General features: G+C 45.6%; 1 protein-coding gene and 1 pseudogene across 30 annotated transcripts in view; both read right to left on the reverse strand.

Annotated features, from left to right (window-relative positions):
• LOC114200901 (ATP-dependent DNA helicase Q1-like) overlaps positions 1–26,317 on the reverse strand; it is a 136,908-nt gene that overhangs the window by 99,619 nt on the left and 10,972 nt on the right. For 2 of the 30 annotated variants that reach the window (XM_088025970.1, XM_088025953.1), the window contains exon 1: positions 2,285–2,450. The exons of 27 other annotated variants lie outside the window; for them this stretch is intronic. The gene's annotated coding sequence lies outside the window, so the exon portion shown is untranslated. Of the gene's footprint in view, positions 1–2,284; positions 2,451–23,691; positions 23,761–26,317 lie in introns of those variants that run through there. One more of the 30 variants, XM_088025951.1, reaches the window with a different exon arrangement.
• On the reverse strand, positions 17,700–19,492 carry LOC148163712 (cationic amino acid transporter 3 pseudogene; annotated as a pseudogene).

Below are 26,317 nucleotides of genomic sequence, written 5' to 3' on the forward strand. Positions count from 1 at the left end.
TTGTGAACCATGTCTGTGACCAGTTGTCAGATCACAGTGCCTAGAGCATTGTTAATATTTCTCATTACCCATGGATATAAGCACAAAGACCAATGGATATCAAGCATCAGTACAGAAAATGTTGTCTGGTTTTGGATCTCCTTACTATTTGTTTAAAGTTATTAACAAATATGGACTTGAGATAAGAAATAATGAGTATTCTGAACATGCTATTTGAATAGGAAGAACAACAGAGAAGATAAAGGATTGTCTTTCTATTTTAGTTTGAAATGAAGAAAACCCCAAGTATGTCCAGAAACAATGGGACTGACCACTTACTCCTACTATTAACCTTTTCTGTCGCTCCTGCTTCAACAAGACAAATCTTTCCCCACACATGTACATCTTGCTGGCGTTAACATCAGCGCTCACAGAGACTGTCCCTCTCTGCCTAGAACACTCTTTCCAAATCCTGTTCAACAAGACCCTCCTTCCCCAAGCTTCTCTGGCCACAACTTCGGAGAAATATATGCTCTCTCCAGTATGCTCCCTTACTCCCTTCTCTCCCCTCATTAATGTGCAGTGGTATAACTCCCTGGCTTTGTACTTTGCCCTGGGAGAACACCCAGTTAGGGAAGAGAGTAGGAGTAGCAGGTGGTGAGGTGGACTGAGGAGCAGAGCTTCTGTCTCATACTGCTTTTCAGCTTGCCTTTCCTTCCCCAGCTGAAGCCTGGTATGCAAAGAGTTAACTGGCCACAGCCAAAGAAGTACGCCTAGGATCTACACCCAGTTTGGCAATGTCAGAGATCTGACACAATAACCAAGGTCCAAATCTCTTTCATCACAACAAAGTGAAAGTAGAGAGGAAGTAGCCTAAGTCAGCTGATTGTGATTTCCTCCAGTGTCATCCCCTTGATGTGCAACTACTGAACATATGCACAACACTGAGTTTTATTACTTTCACTGCTTTACTTTATTTGGAAAATAAGCCATCTAATGCTTTGGCATTAGGCAACATGACATGAGACTCAAACTGCAATAATGACATGTAAAGCTAGCTTGCAGAATGGAGGAGTGTTAATAGTCAACAGATTGAATGGTGTGTAGAATAGGATTTCACTTGTTTCAGGAGGATGAAGAAGTATCCATGAAATGCCCATTTATAGTATAAACTCTCAAAAAAAAACAGAATTTTCTGTATTTGCTACCATTTTTCCTGTATGGTCCGTAAATAACCACAGATATGTTCAGTGTACTTTGTGTTGGGTCTAAAATGAGAAATCTGATGGTCCCTCAAGTAGAAACCACAAAAAGTTTCTAACTGGGAAAGATTGGATTCAATCTATTAAAGGTGATTTCAACTAAGTGTAAATGAATGCAAAGGCAAATTCCAAATTAGAAAATTCAGGCACCACAGTGATTCTTTTGCAAAAGAACTCAAGCAAAAACAAAATTTTTCTTCCCCCTAAATTATCAACACCACCATCATTACCCCCAAATCATCACTCACTCACTTAGTTACACACAGTGCAAGACAATGGTGGCAGAGAATTCCCCTCTCTGGGAACATACAATTAAGGGCATTTTGTGAACACCTGCCCTACCAAAATAGATAAAAGAAACATGAACTATGAATGTGGAAGGATATTCCTAAGTAAGAAAAGAACAGTCAGGGCAAGGGCATGTCAAGATCCCAGATGGCTTCCTAGTTGATGGAAGGTAAGAGCAGTAAGGACCTCAGTTTCTGGTGTTGACAGAACTAGCGAGAATCTTCTGTGCACTGTGGGTCAGCCTGAGAAGTCTGCATGGAAGAGGGGGGAATTACCCCATCTTGGCATTGTATATAACTGTTTCCCAGGAAAACATCAGTTCAAGCTACATCTTCAGCTTTGGCCATGATCCAATAAATAGAGCCTCTTTTAGGCCTTCCTTCCATGCCCTCCACCAAAAACACAAACTCCACCACACCTTGAGCCATAAATCCAGTTTGCCCAGCTAGACAGATCCAGGTAAATATATGCTACAGATATTGATACAGATCTAGATATTAAGATATAATATAAATAATAATAATAATTCTCAGCTTTGGTCTGTGCAGAAAAGGAAAAGAAAGAGAAACCATTGCAGGAGTAATAAATGTGTAACTTCTCCCCTAGGGGAAAGAGAAGGAAAGGTCAAATAGCTTCCCTGAAAGGTTGGAAAGAAGGCTGAAGCAACCAACTTCAGCTCATACTAAAGAAAATAAATATCCCAAATTATCTCCCAGGAGTCTTCTGAGAACAACTTTACCAAATGGATCACTTACCAGGCATCGTCCCTTCTATGGTCTTCCTTTGTACTGTATTCTGTTTGCCTGTTACTTGCAAGAAGCCGTTGTCTCCCTTTCTAAAATAAAACCTCCTCAAGGTAGAACCTGCTTCATGTTTCTCAATGAGGATAGAAACCCTAATTCTGCAAGTAAATATTACTAGGTGCAACCAAGACTTGAAGGCATGGCAGCCCCCCCACCAACTGCTCATTGGACCCAAGGGCCTTTCGAATTAAAGAGTTGCAAATATGTTTTGTGATAACAGCAAACTGCCTCTTAGAGACCCAGTGTTTTAAGACCAGTAGGAAGCCACACCCCAGGGGAACTTGGTAATCTTTCCTCCTACAGCGTGACCTGGCGTATAATCCATCCCCACAACAGCTTTTTTAAAATTAGATAAGAAAGGAAAGGAGATACCTTTAGCAGCTGTAAAAATAGATATCTCGCTCCTTGAGCACGGAGGAACAAGATTCTCAAATCCTCTATCCTGATGGTGGACCACTTTATCAAACTGTCCACACCAATGCTCTCCCTAAGAGTATAAAATAAAGAGACTTTCAGATCTCAAGTGAGAAAGCATGGGAAAACATGAAGGAGGCAACAAAGCCAGTTGGAGAATCTTCATTCATTCAAAGAACATGTATAAGTAAGCATACTGTGTGCTGGGGCCTGTGGGAAAGGAAAAAGTGAAGAAAGCAAGCTCTGCAGCAGGTCATAAGGGAAAGGCCAGGAAGGACAGCAAGGCAAACAGGTAGGAAGGAACTGGAGGAGAAGCACCAAGGAATAACCTCCCTTAACTCATATTTTCTTCAGCAGAGTTGAGAACCTCTGGTCTGAAGGAGAACAGAGTGGAGGTCTCCAAATCACTCTGATCCCAGCAAATTTACCTGCCCTTCCTAAACTTTCAAGGCCTCTGGTCTGCATCCCCAATCCAAAGACTAGCTCTGGTTCCAAGAAATACACTCTGCTCAAATGCCAACGGCTGCCACAGCCAGTGGCACTCCAAGCCCAGCCTTCTTCTACTCTGGCTCTGTCTCAGCTTTCTTGCCAACTCTATAAACACAAGAAATCACTTACCAATGGGCTTTTTTGGTCTCAGAGGAGAAAGACTTGAGAAGAAAGTGCAAGCCAAACCCAGGGACAGGTAAGGAACTTGGCCAAAGAGTCAGGACTTGGAGTGGAGCTCAGCTGGGCCCTCGGGGAGTTGGAGCCCTTGGGAAGCCAGGCCCTCTGGGAGGCGGGGCCCTTGGGAGGTAGGGTCCTAGCAAGGCTGAGCCTCAGAGAGTTGGGGCAATTGGGAGGCAGATACATGAGAAGGGTGGGGAAGGGTGAAGGAGGTGTTTAGCTAGACTCCTAGGATAAAGCTGAGGTGGGCAATGGAAGACTAAGGCTCTGCATGGGTGAGGAGGTGGACTGAGGGCTTAAATGGGACTTTTCCGGAGACTTTGTTGGCAGCAAAATGTGAATTTAGAGGTAGACAAGCTTTCTAGGGTCCTGTGTATGAAGGAGTTCCTGGCTGGCAAGAGGAGAGTGTGGGGAGCCAGGTGGAGCCCAGCCTGTGCTGATTTGGAGGCCAGTCCCAGGTCCAGCTAAAGCGACTACTCAGCAGTCCTGTAAACAAAGACAGAAGCACCCTTCCCTCCCCGCCCCCGCCCCCGCCCCCCGCCAACCGCCTCTCCAAGAATCTTCTACTAAATTCCTCTACCACCGCCATCCATCCCAGCCTTCTCACCCACTTTTCCTGTAACTCCAGGAATAAAACCAAAAAGGTTCTGGCTTAAACTTCACCAGGAGGATTCCTGAGACAGTCATTCAGCGTTCATAGCATACTCTAACTGAATATACATTGAGCAGTCTGCTGGGGGAAGTAACGAAGAAGATAGAGTCACTTCTTAGAGAACTTCCTGTTCCAGATATTCAAAATGTAGTACTCACAAGACCCTGAAGCAGTGACCAAAGGAAGGTGCCTGCTCCTTTCAGGACCATTAATCTTCAAACAGAGGCAAGACTTCTCAGAACTGGAGAAGGTGGGGTCTACTTAGAGACCCAGGGTTGAATCCACAAGTGATGGGCCCAAGAAGCCATTGGTCTCAAGGAAAAGGGGCATCACTGCTTCTACCTGATAGTGCTGAGAGTCCTTTAAACCCAAAACAGGTTCCTTAAAGACAGGTGGAGGTGGAGGGAGAGGAGAGAGGGGTAGCAGCAGGTCCCTAAAGGGACAGAGTCTTTACTAACTATACTAAGACAAAGCATTGAACTTGGAACAGAAAGAATTGCCCCAGATCTCAGGAAGACCCTTCGCCTGAGGAACACCTACAAATCACACCAACCCTGCCCTAACACATCTCCACTAAGCATGGACCAAGATCCAGGTGTTATGCTCGGGAGTGGACAGTGGCCCAGCCAAGACTACAGAGCCAGAATTCCTAGAGGCAAAGGAGACAGGCAGGATTGGCTGGATGGGTGTCACGACAGGACAGTAGGGAAGGGGCATCTAGGTGTTCGATCTGTGTCTGTTCCAACAGTCCTAGGCTGTCTCCGCTGCCTCAAGCTGGGATTTCCCCAGATGTGCATCTGTTGAGGGCAAAAAGGGTAGGTTCAGGGGAGGGTCTGTCTATCCCTGCATCTGGTCCCCAGAGCATTCTGCTCCCCCTTCTCCCTGTGCTATTCACTGCCTGCTGGGTAGAGGGTAGGAGGCTGGGGACAACGTCAGGGCCCCCAGTCACCAGGTGATGAAGAGAACTGGCCCAGGGCTGGGGGATGCAGAGTAGGGACCGTAAGTCTCTCCTGGAGGAGGGGGCACAGATGGGGGACCTGACAGTTAGAGTCCATCTAGGTGATTTTATATGAAGTATCTGAACCTTGAGGGGTGGGAAAATGGAAGAGGGGGGCAGAGACAGGGGGAGAGGCTTAGAGACACAGAGATAAGAGAAGCAGGGAGAGAGCTAGGAGGGTGGGCAGAGAGGGACCAGGGAAGGGGGAGGCAGCACAGGAGACAGACAGGAGGAGATGCAGGGGAGACACTGAAAGGCTCCCAGGGTGAGACTCACACAGATGTGATGGGAAGAGAGACTCTCAGACACTGAGGGAGGGACAGCCAGAACGGAGAGCTGAGGGCAGACCCAGTCCTGGGACATCTCAGACCACAGAATATCTGGAGTCAAAGAGACAGACAGACAGGCCCACAGACAGACAGATGTGCTGACAGAGATGAAGGTGAAGGAGGCCAAGATGGCAGGGAGAGGGGTGCCTGGGTGGCTCAGGTAAGTGTCTGCCTTCAGCTCAGGTCATGGTCTCCCTGGTCCTGGGATCAAGTCCCGCATCGGGCTCCGTGCTCAGCAGGGAGCCTGCTTCTCTCTCTCTCTCTCTCTCTCTCTCTCTCTCTCTCTCTCTCCCCCCCGCTGCCCCTCCCCACTGCTCATTCTCTCTCTCAAATAAATAAATAAAGTCTTAAAAAAAAAAAAAGGCAGGGAGAAGCCAGGGCTGCAGGGAGGAGGGGAAGGGAGCAGACAGAGAGAGAGAAGGAGGCAGGTGTGCAGCAGGAGGGGGAGCCAGGCCAGGGAGGGGGCTGCATATTGGCTCCAGGAGCCTCTTCCCTCTCACCTGGCTCTTGCTGAGCCTGGGCCCCTCTCAGGAGCTGCAGCTGCTCGATGGGCCCAGAAAGCTGAGAGGGCGAGGCTGCTGCCAGGGCTGCCCCAGGCTCCCTCCCAGTGCCCACCTGGGGTCCCAGAGGCTCCAAATGGGTAAGGACACTGCCTCCCCTTCCCTCCCCCAACAATGCTGCCATCACAAGAGGCCTGAGCTCAGCCCTGATTTCTCAGAGGTCACGCAGCCTGGCAGACCCAGTGCAGGGGAGTGGGGGCCAAGGAGGAAGAGAAACTGAGGCAGTCAGGCAAGGGGGGCTGGTGAGGTCTGGAGAAGGTGCTGGGACAGACTGGTTAGGGATCCCATGGAGGAGAGGGAGGAGAGGTTCAGGCCTGGGACTGGGTCTGCATTGAGAGCTGAAGAAGCACCACACAGTATGAACAAAATAACCTCCTAGTGACTGTCCATTAATTGGGGGTCAAGAGTGTAGACACGTTCTGAGCAGTCAGGATCAATGTCTTCAAGCAGATCCTCACTAAAGGGCCCCACAAATACACATATGACACCCACAAAAGGAGAAACTGAGGCAGACAATAGCGACCTCGAGGCCAGTGTACATGCTTGAATCTAGGTTTTAAGGGACAAGTGATGAAGGAATCAGCCAAGTGTGTGAAGATGTAAGAATTAACCTGGCAAGCTGGACCCTGCTTTTTCTACAGGCTTTCTTGGGGCTCTGAAAGCTCTACAGGCTTTCTTCGAGCTCCTCTCAGGGCCAGGGGAGGCCCTAAGAACATTAAATCAAGCAATCTAAAGCGAAATTGTTCTCCTGGCCCCCTTCCCTGCAGGGTCCCAGAGGCCACATATCTGGTTACAGCTAGAGCCCAAGGAGTTTCATTAGTAACAGGAGGGAAGGTTGACAGGGAACCAGAGAAAGTCCAGCAGAGAAAACCAGGGAGCAAAACACACCGGGTCATTCCACCTGCATGGATATAAAGTGTAATAAAGTTCAGAATGTCCAGGGCTTCCTAGTAATTAAAGCCAGGAGCTTGGTACTTAAATTTCTTCTTCAAGTTCTACCCTTTACCTTCTTCCTCCCCCATAGACACACATTTTTTTATGAAACACTTTGAACCAGATCCTGGACTTTAGATAGTGCCTCCACTAAAGAGATGGACTTAATTTCAGCAAAAGAAATTTAGACAACACTTAAAAAGGACTTCCTTAGAGCTATGGTTGGTAAATGCTAGAACTAGAGAAACACACACACACACACACACGCGCGCACACAGAGGACATGCTCACTTGGGCGCACACGTCTCCAGACAACTGTGCACATACACATCACTGCCTAACATATCTCAGGGCTCCCTCCAGTGGCCTCAATTCCAATGCCAGCAACTTCAGAACCCCCAGCCTGGCTCTGAACATCTGCCTCCCTCCCTGCCCCTTCCTGCTGGTTCCCCAATCCAGCTGTTTATTCCAGGCCAGCACAGCTGGCTCCTGCCTGGCTTAGGGTTGGCTCATCCTGCTTCAGAAGCAACAGAGGGGGGTTCTCTTCCTCTTCTCCTCCTCCATTCCCCGCCCTGCTGGGTTTCTCCTTCTACACCACTCATGACTCCCCTCCTCCGGGCAGCCTACCCTGATGAACTAACCAGCTCTGATTCTGAATTTGCCCTAGTCCTTTGCACTTGTGGGTCTGTGCTGGGTGAGTGTCACCGGGTTACTGTGCATATGAGTGGGCAGGGAGGGGACTGTCAGCTCCCCAAGGGCAGGACCCCTCGACCAAGTATTTCAGGCCATGCCAGGCCTCCCCCTCCAGCACCAGGCTGGGGATGATCCTGGGAGCACGGCCACCTGGTTGTAACAGAAACACAGAAAAATGACACTGGGGCTCCAGCAGCCACCAGGAATGTCCCCTTCGGTCACACGTTGCAAGTGTCTCCTTCACAATGACCCTTCAGAGCCGTGTGAGAGGAGGCGCGTCCTCCACTGTGTCTGCCCACATCCACCTGGTTTTCCACTGGAAATACTGCTTCCCCGCTGGGTCCTCACCTTCTTCTCCAGCCTCGGAGAACATTGGGCAATTCTCAACACTGAGACCCGCCCTAAAGGACACCCATGTGTCCCTGGTGAGGAGGCTCAGAACGGCCCTGCAGGCTGGGAATATGTCCTGGTATAGAGTTATCACCTGACGTTCTATTATTGAAATGTTGTGTGTCACAGAAATAACCAGATTTCCTGACAACTGCATTATAGTGAATTCTTACCATGTCCATTTTTGAGTCTTCTGTTATGTGTATTTACTGTTGTGATGCTCTGACAAAATGTGTTTCCTCTTCGAGGAGATTCATGGAAAGGACTTTTGACAAATACAGGGTTTTGATATCTTTAAAATCATAAAACTAAACTGGGTAAGATTTTCTGGAACTAATGGAAAAGCTGCATTCAAACAGAACGAGAATTAGGAACATGGGGCTGAATAAATCGAGGAAGATGGTTATAGTTTTTGTGACCTTGTTTGAAATGTTGCTGGTTCTCTATGTTGGCTCTATCAGATTTAAATAGACTTTCTCTTAAGATACCCATGACTTATAGAAACATGATAAAATATTCTCTTGTGAACAAATTGAAACCTTTAACATTTTTCTCCACCTGAACACTCCAAATTCGGAAACTGTCCGTGAGTATTCTTTCTTTTATGACAATTGCATTTGTTTCCAGAAGTTCAGTAAGAATCTGTTCTCCTTGTAACAGGACACCAGTGGAAACATTTGTTACTTTACCAAGGCTCATGACTGGAATGTCATATTTGAGAGAGACAAGCATAGACTCAGATAGACTAGACAGCGTTAAGGAACTAAGGTTACTTTAGAGAGTCAATAAAGCCCCTTGGAAAAGTTGGCCAGATCCCTTGCTTACAGAGTGCCCAGCAGCCTTACCAGGTGGGTAAAGAATGTCACTTCCTGGCAAGTGCAGGAAACCTCAGGATATTTGGGGGACGTGGAGAAGAGGAATTCACACAAATCTACAGGTATTGAAGGCAAGTCTGATGGCAGGTTTGGCTTCTGGCCTCAAGAGGCTGTTAAAAGTTCAGTCTAGAGATTCCTTCTGAAAGGTTCCAGTGAAGCAAGTTTGAAAGAATCTATAAAGTCTATCGCTATTCTTGCTGGGCTTATTTAAATAATTAGGCCAGCTTTGTTAAAATTGGGCTTGTTTTTCAAATGAGGTCTCAATTTGGCTTTCTTTGGAAATGAGGGTGATTTTAGAGAGAAAAGTTATGTTTCAAACACACTTTTGTGGATGTTAAATTCTAGTTCTGCTTAACTGTCTTTGAATGTTTGCTGTTTGCCTAAGCTAGACAATTTGAGGTAAACTTCAGAGAAATTGCCATAATAGTTCATGTGCAGGCAATTTTCATGCTTGTCACTCTGTGGGGATAATAATGGGACCCCATGGGCATATGATTACTTGAACAACATAAAAATAGGTTGGATTCCCTGACAATTATGTGATTCGACTATCACCTTTAATAGTTCTATGCGACTGGGATAACAAAATCGGTTCTTAAAAGCCCGAGTGTACCCCACTCCATGGGGTTAACTGTGAACTTGTGGAAGGAGTGGATGCCCCACTTTCCTTATGACTGGAGAGAGGATGCACTTGGGGACACCCATGTCCCCAAACGGATCTTCTCCCACTTGCCAATGATTCCTCATAATTAGGATATTGTTAAGTCTACATATCAGGTAAAGAGGGCTTGTTGACCCCTTAATCCAAGCAATTTTATTTAAGTCTCTCTCACTGGCATCTCACCCCATCCATTAGGGAAAATGGGTCAGGAAGCACTGAGCCACTTTGTCAGTGTCTATTAGGTTCATCCTGATGTCTGACCACCATGCCTCTTGCTGTGTCCAAAACCCACTTCCTCATAGATGCTGCCCTTAAAGCTCATCCTCACATCTCCTCAAGGTTGGAATCATAGATAAAGAAGGTTGAGAGGAAAACAAGCAAACTGACATAGAAAGAAGGCAGGAAGAACTGACCAGGCAGGGGGTAGAGATGAGTGAAAATGTTGGGAGGGAGGGAGAGACAGGTTGCAGGAGGAGCATCAAAAGACTGAAGAAGCACAAGTACAGGGAGTGAAATGTATAGAACATTATCCCCAACTCCACCAAGGTCAAGGCCTTCATGAGAAGGGGAACCATTTGTCTTGAACTTGGGACTGACCAAAACATGTCCCAACAGGAAGCAGGGTCAGGAAAGGGTGAGTGGATGTAAAAGTGCCAGGTACCAGTCTCAGATTCCTGTTACCCACTCCCAAGCCTTTTCTAATGTGACCACTGATCTGCAAGACCCAGAAGCTAATGCTACCAACTTGTGGCTGGAGGAGGGGGCAGGAAATTAGCCAAAAGAAGGCCCTGGTAATGAAAGACCTAGCTGAGGCTGTTGAGACACTGGTGGATGGCCTGCTCCTCACAGCCTGGGTTGTCTTCAACCTTGGAGCAGGGATCCAGGAATGACTGCGGCAGAGGGTAGGGGTCTCGAAAGTCACTCAGGGGATATCTCCCCCAACCAGAAGCCCAAAAGCCCTGACTATCTCCCCCAAGGAGAACAGAGCCCAGAACCCGTTGAGGTGGGAGGTGAGAGGGAGTCTCTGTGACAGCAATTAGCCTCTCTCTTTGTGAACTTCTGTCTCCATCTCTTCCCCAGCTCCTCACATCCTGGGGCTTTATTTCAGAGGCCTCTGTCTTGATCTGTCTCCAAGTCTCTAGCAAGATCAAAGCTCATAACTCCTGCTCTGCTTGCCAAATCCTCAGCTGGAGAAGAGGGAGCAGGGTCCATCCTGAGGCAAGGGGAGGGCCCTGACTTCCCCTCTTTCCCAAGGCAGCAGGGAGATTGGGAAGCTGGACCAAAGAGAAACCAATCCTAAAGTTGGGTTGACAAACACACCCACTAGTGGAATGGCTGTTCTTCTCATTCTGTGACTGATTTTATTATTATTGCTCTTCAGATTAAAATTGAATTAGGGGCGCCTGGGTGCCTCAGTTGTTAAGCATCTGCCATCAGCTCTGGTCATGATCCCAGGGTCCTGGGATCGAGCCCCGCATCGGGCTCCCTGCTCAGCGGGAAGCCTGCTTCTCTCTCTCCCACTCCCCCTGCTTGTGTTCCTCTCTCACTGTGTCTCTCTCTGTCAAATAAATAAATAAATCTTAAAAAAAATAAAATTCAGTTAAGTCGGGATCATAGTAGGGTAAATATATGACAGTGACCATAAAGGCCTTTCCTATCCTCCCTATCAAAAGAACATTCCCTGTTATTTTTTTTATCACAAGACCCTGTTTATTTCCTTTCATGTTCATCACACTGTGATTTTTTGAACTCCTTTTCCTTCCTTATTGTCTATTTCCCAGTAGGAAAATTTCTATATTTGAATGATAGAAAGAATGAATGATGAATAAACATATTATATGGGAATAAATCTACTGGTTGGGTAAAAATTTCCTAATAATATGATTATACCTGAAAGTATTATGACCAGACCCATACTAACAATAATATCCTTAATCAATATTCATAATGCACCTACTTCTACATCTCTACCCATGGCCTCTTTCCCGATAACTGTATACCTTACATGAAAGTTATTTAACAATTCTTAGGCTCTGTGTTGTGCCCGGAAGAGAGAATATAAAAGTATACAGGGCACAGTCTCTCCACTCCAAAAGCTTAGAGTTGAGTAAGGGACAAGGAAGACACAGGGTAACTATAACCGAAGACAGCGTGTGGAGAGATAACTATGGTAGATTGACACAAAGGAGTAAAGGTGGTCGAAGGAAATAAATTGCTTCTGATGCTAGTTATCCAGGAAGGTGTATGCAAGAAGTAACATTTAAATTTGGACTATGATGATTGTGGAGGATTTCAGTAGTCAGAGATTGGGAGGATGGAATTCCAAGGAAAAGACATAGTTACTGGGAAGGATTTCTTGACTTTGGGCATCATTTGATGTTGAACTTCTGATCATCATGAAAGAGTGAAATGCAAGGACCATGAAATTCAAGGTAAAACTGCAGAAGCTGGAAGCTTTCTATAGGGAAGACAAGGCCAGGACCTGGGTCCCAGCGTCCATTTATCCCCCCTTCTCTTGCACCTGATCTTATTGAAGGTCTGTATGGTTCAAATGGAACAGGGTACCAATTATGCCTCTATCTATATGTCTCTCATCTCCATTCTCCCTCCATTGAGTTCCTTATTAACAATGAAAGGATTTCTTAATCTCATTACTGAGAAGAGCACAAAGCACAGAAAAGCATATACAACACAAATTAAGTTGGGTAATTTGCATACCTGAGGGAACGAAAGAAAACCTTCCTCCTTCCATCTCCATAGTCAATTTTCCTTGCTCTTTAGACACTATATGTCAATAAATATCTATATTTCCTCCTTCACTGGACAAGAGAGGCTATTAAATGTCAGATGTAAAGTTTGTCATAAAAATCCCTCATAAAACAGTCTCCCAAGCACTGGCATTGGAAGGTGGAGGAAGGAGTTCCTGTGCTTTGTCTGCCTTCCAACCATGTTCAGGTCATCCTGCCTCCTGCTTCCAGGAGCTTTGCTTCAGGTTTTCTAAAGAAGGAAACAGAGACATTCAGCTCCTCTTACCATCCTTACTTCTGTCAAAGCTCGTTGCTTTCTATGAAGTTAGTTTCACAAATCACCCATTTCTCACAATCTCAATCCACATTCCTTAATTAATATAACTTTTAATTCTCCTCTTTCCGGGATGGCTCAAATAGAAAGTCCCATTTGAAAGCGAAGATGTAAATAAAATAGCTTCTTTTAGTACTTTTCATCAGGGAGTTCTAGGAGAGGGGAGGTGGTTACATGGGTGGTGTACATACAAGGGTGGCTATGTATTAGGCTAGAAAGAAAAGTCAAGAGGGGATTGTTTTTTGGCCGCTGTTTCTCTGAAAACCTCTCCTGACCATAGCAGATTTATAGGGGCTCCAAAGCAGCCCAGCCTCTTAGCCATGAACTTCCCAGAAAGAAACTCACTGAGGTTCCCTTGAAAGTAGATGAAAAGTTAATAACAGGATTTAGTATAAACACACAAACCAGGGCCAAGGAAGGAAGGCAGCTAGTTTCTTATAGCTGCCTGAACTCCTTCAGGATTTGTGCATGCGCACACACACACACACACACACACACACACAGGCACACACATCATACCTAACAAATACAGTCATATTTATAGACCTACCAAGGAAAATGTACCCCATTCCTTGGTGCTTATTTCCACTGAACTTCAATGACATATGTCCATATATCTGGCACACACACATGACTTTCAATGAGGTGCTTTATCAGTATAATACATCCAGCCTCTCCCCTTTCCAAGCTCCTGACTGCAGGGTGGGGCACAGTGAAGGTGAGAGAATGTCTGAGTATAAGCTTGCATGTGTCACTAAGTGTGACTCTGACTACATGCCCCAAACAATAGAAATTGTTTATTCATTATTCACTATTTGGAATTATCCATTGTCTTTCAATTACCTCTATGCCATCAAGTTTCAATGATCATCTATCCCTCACTGAGTGGCTACTCTGTACAGAGAACAGCTCAGGGAGGGGTTACCAGCACGAGCTTTGCTCAAACTTGGTACAAATCTTAGCTTCAGTATTCACTTGGCACAAATTACTTCACTGCACTTTGCACCTCTCTGAGCCTCAGTTTCAGCTTTTGTAAAGTGAGCATAACGATACTCAACTCCTACAACTTTTGTATTAAATAGGTGATTTTGTAAAGTGCTTGGAACAAAGCAGAAGGCATAGTACTCAGTAAATGGTAGCTATTATTTTCATCATCACTCTGTGGGCATTGGAGATATAAAGAAGTAATATATAAAAGAGATGTTCTATTCCCTTAGGAGGTTTTTTAAATCTCATCCATGAGATAATATAAATACATGGAAAGATGGAAACCTAAAATTCTTCTTTAAGCCCTAACATGCAACTTATTCTCCTAAATCTGAGACCCGATTACAATTTTTAGCTGATTTCAATGCTCTAATGTTTTTTCTTTTGTCATTCATCATCCCTATGCTTCACCACCTTATATACACCACACGTCCACCCCACTCTTTCACTTAACAAGTTGACTAGAGATTTCTTGGGATAACAAAGATTTTGAGAGCTCATTGTGTACATTTCCCTGTTTCTGGGCAGGAGCCCATCTGAGGCATTCCACAGCCAAGTGAGACAGCCGTGCGCACAGCCAGAGAGCCTGCACCCTCCCATGTCCCCCATTACCTTGCTAATCTCAGAATCTCAATCTGTTTTCCTTCAATATTGGCCTGTCTTTATCACTCATTCTGATTGGGGAACAGGTACACTAACCTACATCATCTAACATCTAACTACATCAAAAGTGTAAGAAAATTCTCAAATGTCCACCTGGTAACATTGTTCCACTGCCTATCACTCCAGGTCTCTGGAATTATATAGTTCATTATCAACCCATGAAGAATCATTAAAAGATCCCTTAAAAAGCATTAATTTGGTCCCTGTCAGTGTATAACTGCTCATGCAGTCATCTGGTCTCTCCTTAAAGCTTTTGAAAGATGAAAGTATCCTAATTTCCAGGACAGATACTAAGGAACTCCTACTTCAATCCCCCAACCTCCAGAGCCTCCTCAATTAGTATCATCACATTATCACTCATTTGATTAGGGGACAGTACAACCCTGAGTCGGGGCATGACTATTATGACCTCCCCAGTCCCTTTAAGGCCATCATATGAAGAAGGGGTAAGAGAATGGGCAGCAGTCTCCAACCATGAAACTCTTGTCCCAGGGGAGCCTTTGAAGACCAAGTAGGCTCCTGGGAGGGCACAACAGGCAGTGTCCCAAAGTGGGCAGAGTGCCAAAACCTGCCATAGTGAGCAGTATGGGAGGCCTGGAGACAAGAAGGAAGCCAATGCCCATACTTCTCCCTCTTCCCCAAATTCAACTCCCCCAGCCGAGGCTCATCCTCTTGTACTCCGAATTCCAAAGTTTTCAGACCTTCCATAGTGTCCCTCTGAGGCCAGACACCTATCATTGATCACCTCAGGCCAGTGCTTCTCAAACATGAAAGAACATACAAATCACTTGGGAGCCTGCTAAAAATGCAGATTCTGATTCAGTAGGTCTGGGTTGGGTCCTAAGGATTTGCATTTCTACAAGCTCCCAGGTAACACCCATGCTGCTAGAGCAAGGATCTAGATGATACAGCAGTTGCTACAATGGATTTGCATTTCTACAATGTCTCCCAGGAAGAGTCTATCTGTCCACATCCTTCTGTCTGTCTATCCTCCAGATGGCTGTGAGAATCACATCTCATCCCTTCCTGATTCAGGAATCTCATTCCATGGCACAATACACAATACAAACCTGGCTCATAAATTCCCTTCAAATGTGAAAAAACACATCCCTCACAAGAGTCTCATTCTTTCATGACTCTTAAAGGTCCATATGCCTAGAATTACCGTCCCATTTCTCTTCCAACTCACCTCTCTTTTATTTCCCCAATCGCGCCACAAGCATCCTCCTCCAGGAAGTGTCCCTTGACTAATACCTCTTTCTCAGTTTCTGTGCATACGTTTCCTTCCAAAGTAATGATGCCTTAATCCCTATCCAGTTATTAATTCCTTCTATGTCAGTCCATTTCCCTCCCCACTTGGGGTGTACGTTCTCTCTTACCAAGATATCTTAGATGCTCTCACAAGGTTTTTGCACCAGTCCTTCAAAGAAGCAACTAAAGGAGCATGTAAACATATGAGTAATCCTGCCTCTATCAGGCTTCCTTGGAGTCACCTACTCCCTGTTGGGAAAATAAGAAATTCCGCGAGTAAGAAAGTAGCTTCCTAGCCCTCCCTCCTAGGGCAGGCCCCATGCATAAATACAACAGAAAAAACACCGGCCCTTCTATTCCAGCCATAGACTGCATCAAGAAAGATGCTTGTCGTGCCCACACTGGAGCCAGTCTTAACCTTCTGGGGTTCCCTGGAGTCAGAGCAAGTTGGGCCTTCTATCAATTCCACTACTTCTGGCCCCTCCCCATATTCCGTGGGAAGAGATGGAGCAGGGCCAGTAGAGGTCATGTCAGGTATTCTTCTGCCCCAGGTCTGTATTTTTCCCGTTGCTCTTTGAATGAACAACACTGTTCTTAATGTTGGGTCTAGAGGAAGGAGAGAACCTACTCCTTGCTTTGAGCAAGATTCCACTCTGATGGAACAGACAGGACAGTCACCAGAACTCAGGCAACGCCACACAAAGGCAAAACTTGGCAATAGCTCGGTACAGGTCTAGAGGCAGCTCTAGATTTAGTTCTGGATGGAGAGAAATGCTGTTTGTCAAGGAAGTTCCCCAGAAGATAGTTTTAAAGGAATAACATAGCCCTAGCCTGAAAGGAAGGAGAATTTTCAGTACCAGTGAAATGTGTAAGGCTCAATTCAATTGAACATGAATTTATTAAATGCTCATTATGTGCCTGGCCCCAGCTGGATGCTCTCAGCAGTAAACAAGGCACACTCCTTACCTATGATTTACAATCATAAAGAAAATAAAGATACATAGATAACCGTGATATTTCATTTTTAAAATTTCAGCTTTATTGAGGTATAACTGACATATAAAATTATAAGATATTTAATGAGTACATTGTGGTAATTTGATATACACATACATTGTGAAATGATTCACTCTGATTTCCCCACTGGGAAAGGATTAATGGATGGTATTTTAATCTAAATGTCTCATTAAATGAAAGTAAATGTGCAAAGCGCACCTTTGTTTCCTTCACTTAATCTTTACATTCTCAAGGTCGTCAGCTGGAGCTTTGGTTTTCAATTGTGTTCCCTGGACCAGCATATCCGCCTTACCTGGGAACTTGTTAGAAGTACAAGTTCTGGGCGCCACGCTGACCTACTGAACTCCAAAGGCTGGGGGTGGGGCCCAGCAATCTGTTTTCACAAGCTCTCCAGGTGAGGTGGCACCTGCTGAAATTTGAGCACCACTGAGCAGAGTAGTATTCCTGGCCTCTGTCTTCACATCCCCCTTCACTGTGACTTTGATTAGTGAGTTAAAGAGACAGCAACGAGCATACCCAGCTCAGCCGCTTTCACTTTTTTGTTGGGTTTCTTTTTTTATCCAGCATCAACTTAACCACAGGACACTTGATATATCTAAAAAAGTGTTACTATCCAAAGTATATAAAGAACTATACAACTCAACACCAAAAAAAAACCAACTAATCCAATAAAAACTGGACAGAGGGCTTGAATAAACATTTTCCAAAGAAGACATACCAGATGGCTAACAGACACATGAAAAATGGTCAGCATCACTATTCATCAGGAAATGTATATTAGAACTACCCTGAGATATCATTTTACACCTGACCGAATGTTAAAATAAAAAGGCAAGAAATAGCAACTGTTGATGAGGTTGTAGAGAAAAAATCCAGTATTTCCACTACTGAATATTAACTGAAAGAAAACAAAAACACTTTTTCTAGTTTCTTTTAATAATAACTTTTTAAAACCCAGTATGCAGCACAGACACAATTGAAAAGTAGACAAAAAAAATAGGGGGAGAAAGAGCAAAGACACATCCTTCATTTCACAATAAATACAGAGCTGTATTAGTGTTCTCCCACCAGCTACCCATGGGAAGCCAAGCTTTCCATGTGCTCAAAAGTACTCCGTTATTGCAGGGGGTCAGACTACATTCAGGTGTGATAATGTCAACCCAAATACAGACTGGCACTGCTGAGTTCACTGCTGAGTCTACAGTTTTGGACCTAGCTGAAGTGGGGTTAAGGGACCAAGCTGTGCTGGATCCCATACCCGAAGTAGAGAGCAAACCCAATCAGCATCCAGACACCAAATCTCAGCCAGGTTCCAGCTGTCATCTGCATCATAAGGCAAACATTCACAAAGATGCTCAGGAGTGGGAGGAGAGGCACAGCAGGGACCTTAAAGTGAAGAGGAGTGGAGCTCTGTGGCTGTCTCCATATGACCCCAGTGATCCCAGTGATGAGCACCAGGAGCAGCACAACCGCTGTGATCGGCGCTGGGTCTCCAGAGAGCAGACCCGGCCACTGGGTCAGCACCAGGCAGAGAAGAGTCAGCAGCAGAACCAGCAGTGAGGAGCAAACAACGACAACCCGGCCAGAGAGTGGAGTGGGGGTGGGGCTGCCTGGAAAGAATAGTCCCTGTAGAGTCAGCGCCTCAGCAGCAGGTCCGTTCCCCTCTTGCACCTGTACTTCTTTTACCCCAGTCCTCCTCTCAGGCTGATACCTGAGGATGAGAACACAAAGAGCCATCAGGGAGTAAGCTAGCAGGGCCCCAACTGACATGAGATCCAGAAGATCAGTGAGTCCAAAGAAGAATGCCATGATTCCTATGATAATGCCCAAGATTATAGTGGACACATTGGGCATGTACGTGCTGGTTTGGATTCTGGCAAGGACAGGGAACAGGAGGCCATCCTGTGCCATCATGTATATCAGATTACGAATGGGGAACACAAAGCCAAAGAGGCTGACAGAAAGACTACAGAGGAATACAAAAGTTACAATATAGTAGGCAGTTGTCCAGCCAATATGGAGAAATGCCTCAGGCAAGGTGCTCCCAGGTCGAAGCAGGTAGTAAGGCACCATGAGTGTAAGTGCCGCAGAGACACCAAAATACACCAAAAAGCAGATGAGCAGTGAAATCACAATTCCCATGGGGATGGAACGCTCAGGATTCTGGACTTCTTCAACTCTGGTAATAATAATGCTGAAACCAATAAATGCATAGAAACAGATAGCTACTCCACGGAGAATCCCCTTGAAGCCAAAAGGCACGAATCCACCAGAGCCCAGAGGCCCCACGCTAGAGGTGTCATTGAGTCCAGTCTTTACGTAGTCCTCTTCTGTGAGCTTCCAGTTGTGCAGGTCCCCCTTCATGAAGCCAGACATGATAACAAAACTGAGAACCAAAACTTTCACCAATGTGAACACTTTGGAAACCAGGAAAATCCACCTATTCCTCAGTGTCAGCAATTCCATGAGCAACAACATAAGGCCCACAACAATGAAGCCTAGAATTTCTCCAAGGACCTGGAGAATATTCGGTGAGATGCTCTCATGCAGGGTCTGAGAGATCTGCTTCCCAAGCAGATTGTCAAAAGCTAAGGTCCAAACCTGGGCCACAGTGGCTGTATGAGCAACAAAGAAGATGATAAGGTTCCAGCCAGTGATGAAAGCCCAGAGTTCACCCATAGTGACATAAGTGTAGAGATATGAAGAGCCAGCATAGGGAACCTGGACACCAAACTCTGCATAGCACAGCCCAGCCAATATAGAAGATAGGCTGGCTACCAACAAACAGATCACAATGGACGGTCCTGTTATATCTCTAACCACCTCACCAGCCAGGACAAACACACCTACTCCCACTGTGCAGCCCACACCCAGTGCCACTAAATCCAGAGTGGTCAGTCTTCTGGCAGGGGCCATCTCATTCACGTCTTCCTCCAACTTTCGTCTGCGTACCAGCTTTTGACCAATTCTGCGAAGGACCTGACACAGCATTCTAGCTGGAAGTGAAGAGGATTCTAGGATCAGAGATCTGTAGCAAGCCCAGGAGTGGAGAGTCTGGGATCAGGTTCAATGAGGCTGAGTTAAGCTGAGTTGGGTTGGGGCTGCCAAGTTCTGTTGCTCAGGCTTCAAATCTACTGTTTCATCTTTTTTTCTGTTATGTGCTATCCCTCCATAATCCCTACGTAAACAATAAATATTTACTGAACAATGGTGTTCAACCAAGCAACTAAAGCTCAGAAGTTGTTGCAGCACAGGGCGCCTGGGTGGCTCAGTTGGTTAAGCGACTGCCTTCGGCTCAGGTCATGATCCTGGAGTCCCGGGATCGAGTCCCACATCGGGCTTCCTGCTCAGCAGGGAGTCTGCTTCTCCCTCTGACCCTCTTCCCTCTCGTGCTTTCTATCTCTCATTCTCTCTCTCTCTCAAATAAATAAATAAAATCTTTAAAAAAAAAAAAAAAGAAGTTGTTGCAGCACAAATATCTTAGAAACTGACACCAAAGACATCAGAGGAAAATCGATATTGCCTTCCCTCCAGTAAAGGGGCCAATGGCTCCCAACATTCTGCTTTTTAACATACCACTTGATATATTCCAACTTGGGTTCATCTAACTCAGGTAGTGTCATGTACTCATTAAGCTATAAGACACAACAGGGCATGAATTGCTGGAGAGTAATTCTCACATGGGACGTGTGAGTGGCGCTTGGGTGAGTTATGACAGATTAATTCATGGACTGGTCAGCCTCGTTGCAATTACAGACCCATTTTGAAAATAACATCTAAGGTTAAAATATAAGTTTGGACCCCCAGTCATAAACCCATAGCCCCTACATCAGGTAGTCAGGGTCAGATGGCACTGTGGCCCCTTTTCTCCTCAGTCTGCATCATCCATTCAGCTGTGCTAATGGCCACCCTTTCGCTTTCCCCACCTAGGCCCACAGGCGCGCTGTGAACAGAGGGGAGGAGAGAGAAAGGGGCAGGGACTCCATAACCACCTGCAAGAAGGAGAGGACCAGGCTGCCTGGGAAGGAAACACTGGAGAAATGGGGGCAGCAGCCAACCCAGGGTCCCTGACTGAGAAGGGAGAGGAGCCAGGAAAGTAGTCTTTTTGACATTTTGACAATTCTCTGAATTCTGACATTTAATAAACCTCACCCAGAGCAGCCAGACAAAAATTAATTACAGTTTTTATATCCACAGCTGTGAAGTGTGATGGATAGGGAGAAAAGAAATAAGTCACCTAGCTCAGTAGCTCACAACCTAAACAATTCCTTCTGTTCTTCCGTCTCTGGGCTCCAGGAGAGAAGGTGAGCGCACTTCTGCAGACAGTCTCCTCACTGGCCACACTGTGCTCCACACTCACCCTGCGCCATCTGGGATGTCCGCTGCCAGGGGCCTGGAGAATCTGCCCTGCTCTCTGAGCTTGTATTAAGATATTCACTTTTAACTCCCTATTAATTTTTCACAAGGAATTATTTTTAACTCACTCAAAACATTGCCGAATATGTTAAATACATATTCTTAATGAATGAATCCCACATGTGGTTTCTCTTTTCCCCTCCTCCCCTACTGCTATTCAAATGATCAGCTCCCAGGAGGAGATCAAGGCTTTGGATGAACAATTCACAGAAATGCCCAGAAAAGGACTCTGAAGCACAGAGAAAACAAAGTGAGATAGTCCCCACTGTCCCCCCTATTCAGGCTTTGGTTTTGAGAGAATTTTAGGAAATGTTTACAGAGGTTTTTAAGGACAGAAAGATCAAGTCAAAGTTGAAAAGTCTTATACAGAACCCACTGAGGGCTAATGGAGGGAGGTAGGCAGGTATGGGGTAAAAGGGTAATGGGTATTAAGGAGGGCACTTGTGATGAGGACTGGGTGTTATATATAAGTAATGAATCACTAAATTCTAGTCTTGAAATCAATAATCAATATTACCACATATGTTAACTAAGTAGAACTTAAATAAAAAATTGAAATAAAAAAACAAGAAAATAATGGGAAAGTCTTCTCTATACATTGTCAAAAGGAATCTTTGACTTACGGGTCAGACCTTCTGTCTACAAATCCATCTAGACTCCCTATTTGCCACTCACTAGTTCCAGTGTTATGATTTACCGACTCACTCAGGATAGAAAAGGATGGTCAATTCTTAGCTATGTATGTGATTGAGGTGTCCCCCACCCACCCTTAGGCTTTAAACCCTTCAGGGGTTCCCCACTCTCCTTCCTTCATAATCTGACTTAGACTTGCTCCTCTAGTGTCATCTCCTAGTGCTAAACACATTGGGTGTGAGTTATGACAGGTCATAGGCTTACTGAGTTAGACCAGACATCAAAAAATGCAATAATAATAGTAATAATAACAAAACCAATAATAATAATAATAATAAGAGTCTCTTTGCCTGCATATGCCTCATCTTATTTCTGGAACAGGCAGTGCTGGGTACTCTAGAGGTAAGAGCAACGACCATTATGTCAGAAATGCTGGATGTGAGCCCTGGCCCTTCCATGTGACTACATGAACTTGGGGAACTGGCTCACTCTCTCTAAGCCTCAGTCTCCTCACCCACAAGGACCTCACCTGACCCCCCTCACTGGATCAGCATGAGAATTCAGTGAGGAGATACAAACAATCCCACACTGCTGGTGGGAGCGTCACTGCGGCACCATCCTGAGGCACAATCTCAGTGGAATTAAGAACGCACACACCCTCCCTGCGATCCCTCTCCGAGGTGCACACCCCAAGGAGACTCTCTCCTGAGTCCATAAGGAGCCCATGTGAGCACGTTCCTCACAGGACTGTCTATGGAGGCAGGAAGTGGGAGCTGTGCCGGTGTCTGTTCCTGGAGGAACATATAAGTAAAATGTGCCGTGTGTGCACAATGAAATATGACACGGCAGTCAGAGATAATAAAGTACATTTACAGAGAGCAACTCGGGTAGATCTCAGAAATAGTAACAAGTAGGAAAAGTAAAAGCAGCATGAGGTGTACAGAACAATGCCATTCATGTACCTTTAAAAACACAGTCAGAAGACACTGTACATTTGTGAAGGATTCACATGCATCTATTAAAAATGTCACATTATTCCTCTGCTGAAAACCTTTTTCTGTTTCGTTTTCATTCAGAGTAAAGCCAAGGTCTGCATTTACAATGGCCTACAGAGTCCTACAGTATTTGTCACTGATCCAGCTACTTCTCGGCCTTCTGTTTCTGTCTCTTCCCACACATTTCTCTCTGTCAGTGGCCTCCTAAATATTCTGGCCTCCTAACTTACCAGGCAAGACCCTACCTCAGGGCCTTTGCACTGGCTGTCCACTTCTCACCCAGATATCCACATGGTTCTTCCCTTCACTGTATTTGGTGAAATAGAATGTTTAAAGCATGGCCTTCCTGATTCACCCCACGTAATAACTGCAATCTACTCCTAACCATGCACAACAGACCTTATCCCCAGCCCTTCATTATTCCATAGCACTTGTCACTAATTAAGGTACTGTATGTTTTACTTATTTGTTCATTATATCTCACTCTATAAGAATATAAGCTTCTTGAAAGCAGGACTTTTTAAACTGTTTGGCTCCTGACTATATTCCCCGCATCTACAACTGTGCCTGACATGTAGCACTGTATTTGTGGAATGGAGGAATATATCTAAATACACATATAGAGCATGGACTGGAAGAGCATTTGTTAAATACACTAAAGCAAATGCCGCCAGTGAGGAGGATATGAGAATAGAGATAAGAATGAAAGGGGATAATAAAATGCACTGAAAAGGGGCCTGACAGGAAGCAATGGTGCGAACACACAATGACAGAGGGAGGGACTGACTCCACTCTGTGCTCTCACTGCAGCTTCAACACAGGAATTGCAGGAGATAATGCTGTGAGTGGACCTGGTACAGAGCCTGATATATGGCAGGCATTCAGTAGATTTAAACTGAAGGGGAAGTGAAATCCTGTAATTGTCAGAATATGGAGAAGACAAAGAAGGAATACCTGCTAGAAAGAGAGTTCAGAACAAGGGAAGATGGGGCACCCCTCCTACTGGTTCCCACTGAACCCACTTCCCTTTTCCCAATTCCTCTGTCTCTTTCAGCCCCTTCAACTGTCCTTGGAGGCTCCTGTAGTTGGCACTAAGGATGCTGGTACCATGTTTCTCTCTCTGGGGAACCATGCCCAGCCACCTACCTCCCAACAAAGAGTACAACAGTAGTTCTTCACATTTGTTGAATCACAGACCCCTCTGAGGTTGGTCACCTCAAAAAAAAAAAAAAAAAAAAATGTCATACAGTCTTCTGAAGTCCATACAGTGACCCTAAGCAGGAATCCCAAAGGAGGACCAGCTGAATGGCAGGATTGGAGAGGGCTAATGCTTTTGATAATTTCTGTTTCCCTGAACTGTGTTGTGCACGGTGGTCCTTGTGCTCTTCTCACTTTTACTGAAGATGAGGGAAAATGGGCCTACAGCCTAAGTATGAATACGCCAGAGAAGCAACCTGAAGAACAAAACACCTGGGAATTAAATAATCATATTTTATGAGTCCAACAGAAGGAGGCAGTACAAACAAGTGAACAACCAAATGCACGGAAGAGAAAGCAAACCCATGATTGGGAATCCTGAGAATGCCTTCCACAAATCCAGCTTATAACAACACAGACAAACATCGTCCTCAAATGCTATGTTCAGAAAGGGCTTTTCTCCATGAAATAATCTGAGATGATTCCAACGGTTTCTATTCAGTCCAGACTCTGACCCAGGTGTCAGAGCCTTGCCCTAATTCTCCCCCTACCTTCAGATACATCACCTCCTTCCTAACTCAGCTCCTTACATCCTGACTTACCCTTCCTGGGATGAGCCTTTGGCCTGGGTAAGTACCTGCCCTGCCAGGGATGCCCTCCTCACTCCTTTCTGTCCTGTCTTGACCCTCTAGATCTTCTCAACCTTATTCTACATCCTGCCCCCCTGTCTAGGAAGCCTTTCCTAAAACTTCCTGACTGATCCCCATCTCCAACCTTCTTTGCCTCCTGTCAGGACTTACAAATCTTGATGCTCAGCTGAAATAATTTTCCCTTTCTGTCTGTTGGTGTTCTGTGTTTGTCACTTGAAGTCCTTAACGGTCTAAAAGCTTCCAGAGGGCAGGACCAGGATCCATGTGCCTCCTCCTTCTGAATTCCACAATCCCATACTAAACGCTCACTACCCAGGTCAAGGATCTGCTCCTAATTGTACCAATCAACCATAAGAGTCATTTAGGACAGAGAAAATGAATATATAGATGTATTAATTGACCAGGATATCTTGAAATTCCTAGAAATAGGATTTTTTCCTTTGGAAGAAATAAAGGGCCAATCCCAGGTGAGAACAGGAGACTAGAACATGTACCAGTATTTATTTCAAGACTGTTTCCTTGGGACATTTCCCAGTGAATGCCCTGGGTCTTTGAATCTCAGTTTAATTAGGAAACAGTCTCTCCCAAAGGAGGTCCCCACTCAGGGGTTGTGATGAAACAATACAAAGAGGGTCCAGGGAACATGAAGGCAGCTTGTATGAATTCCCTAATGCCTCTGGCTGCACTTCCCTCCCTCTCCTCCCTGTGTTTTTCTCGCAGTCTCTGAGATCGTTCCAAACTCCAAAACTAAGTTCTCAACCAAGTCTCCCAAAAGAACTGTCAAGTCCAACACACATCCACTAAATTGCAGGCTTTCTTGCTTTCCCAGCCAGCACTGCCCCCCCCCCACTCTCCTTTGTTCTGGAAGTCATTGTGTATTGCCCCCACTTTGGACCTTTTCTTTTCAAAAATTTTTACAAGGCTATAAGTTCCACTAATTCCTGTGGTTGGGTGTCACCACTCTTGCCAATCAGGAAGTTGGCCTTGTGGCTCCTCCTGAAGAGCTTCAAAGATAGTTTGGATACCAGTTGCTTTGCTAGAAGTTTGATACAGAATTGAAAGAAAGGGTAATGAAGCTGTTCAATAATTATTTTCAAGTTCTCAAAGTTTCTAAGAAGTAGACCTTAAATGCAACATCTCCAGAGATTACAGCAATCCCTTTGTATTCAGGCACAGCAACTTCATGATCCCAAATTATGTAAATTATCTCATCCTCCTTAAAATTTCCAGATAGGGGAGGAGCAAGATGGCAGAGGAGTAGGAGACCTAAATTTCACCCGGTCCCAAGAATTCAGCTGGATAGGGATCAAACCATTCTGAACACCTACGAACTCAACAGGAAATCGAAGAAAACAATAGCAGCAACTCTCGGAACAGAAAAGCGGCCACTTTCTGGAAAGTGGGACATTTGGAGAAGTGAATCTGAGGCGATATTTGGGAAGAAAGACGGAGGGAAGGGGGCCTCCGTCAGCCGCTTCTGGCAGGTGATAGAGCCACGGAGCACAAAATCGGAACTTTTAGAAGTCGGCTCCGCTGAGGAACATCGCTCCAGTGGCTAAGCGGGGAGTGGAACCCTCGCGGGACAGTGTGGTCTCAGGACCCTCGGGGTCACAGAAAGACCGGGGGAGCCTGAGTGCGGCAGAGCTCCCAGGTATCGGAGCGGGGAAACCGGCTGCAGAGACGGAGCCGAGGCACGGGCTCTCAGCTCGGGGTTGCCATAAACTGATCTGCGGCCCAGTTGGGCCACTGCTCCTCCAGCAGGGATCCAACAAGCGGCAGAGCCAGGGAGACTCCACTTCCTCCCCCGGGAGGAGCGGCGTGGGAGCGCGCAGGGATCTGCTGGGTTTGGAGACTCCACACGGGGGTCGGGTGCCAGAGACAGAAATGCTCGGTCACAGGCTGGGTGAGCACGGAGTGCGGCCGGA

Source organism: Eumetopias jubatus, unplaced genomic scaffold (assembly GCF_037043125.1).
Source record: "Eumetopias jubatus isolate StellerSeaLion01/CBP00866 unplaced genomic scaffold, mEumJub1_p1.0 scaffold_8, whole genome shotgun sequence".
NCBI classification, from domain to species: Eukaryota; Metazoa; Chordata; class Mammalia; order Carnivora; family Otariidae; genus Eumetopias; species Eumetopias jubatus.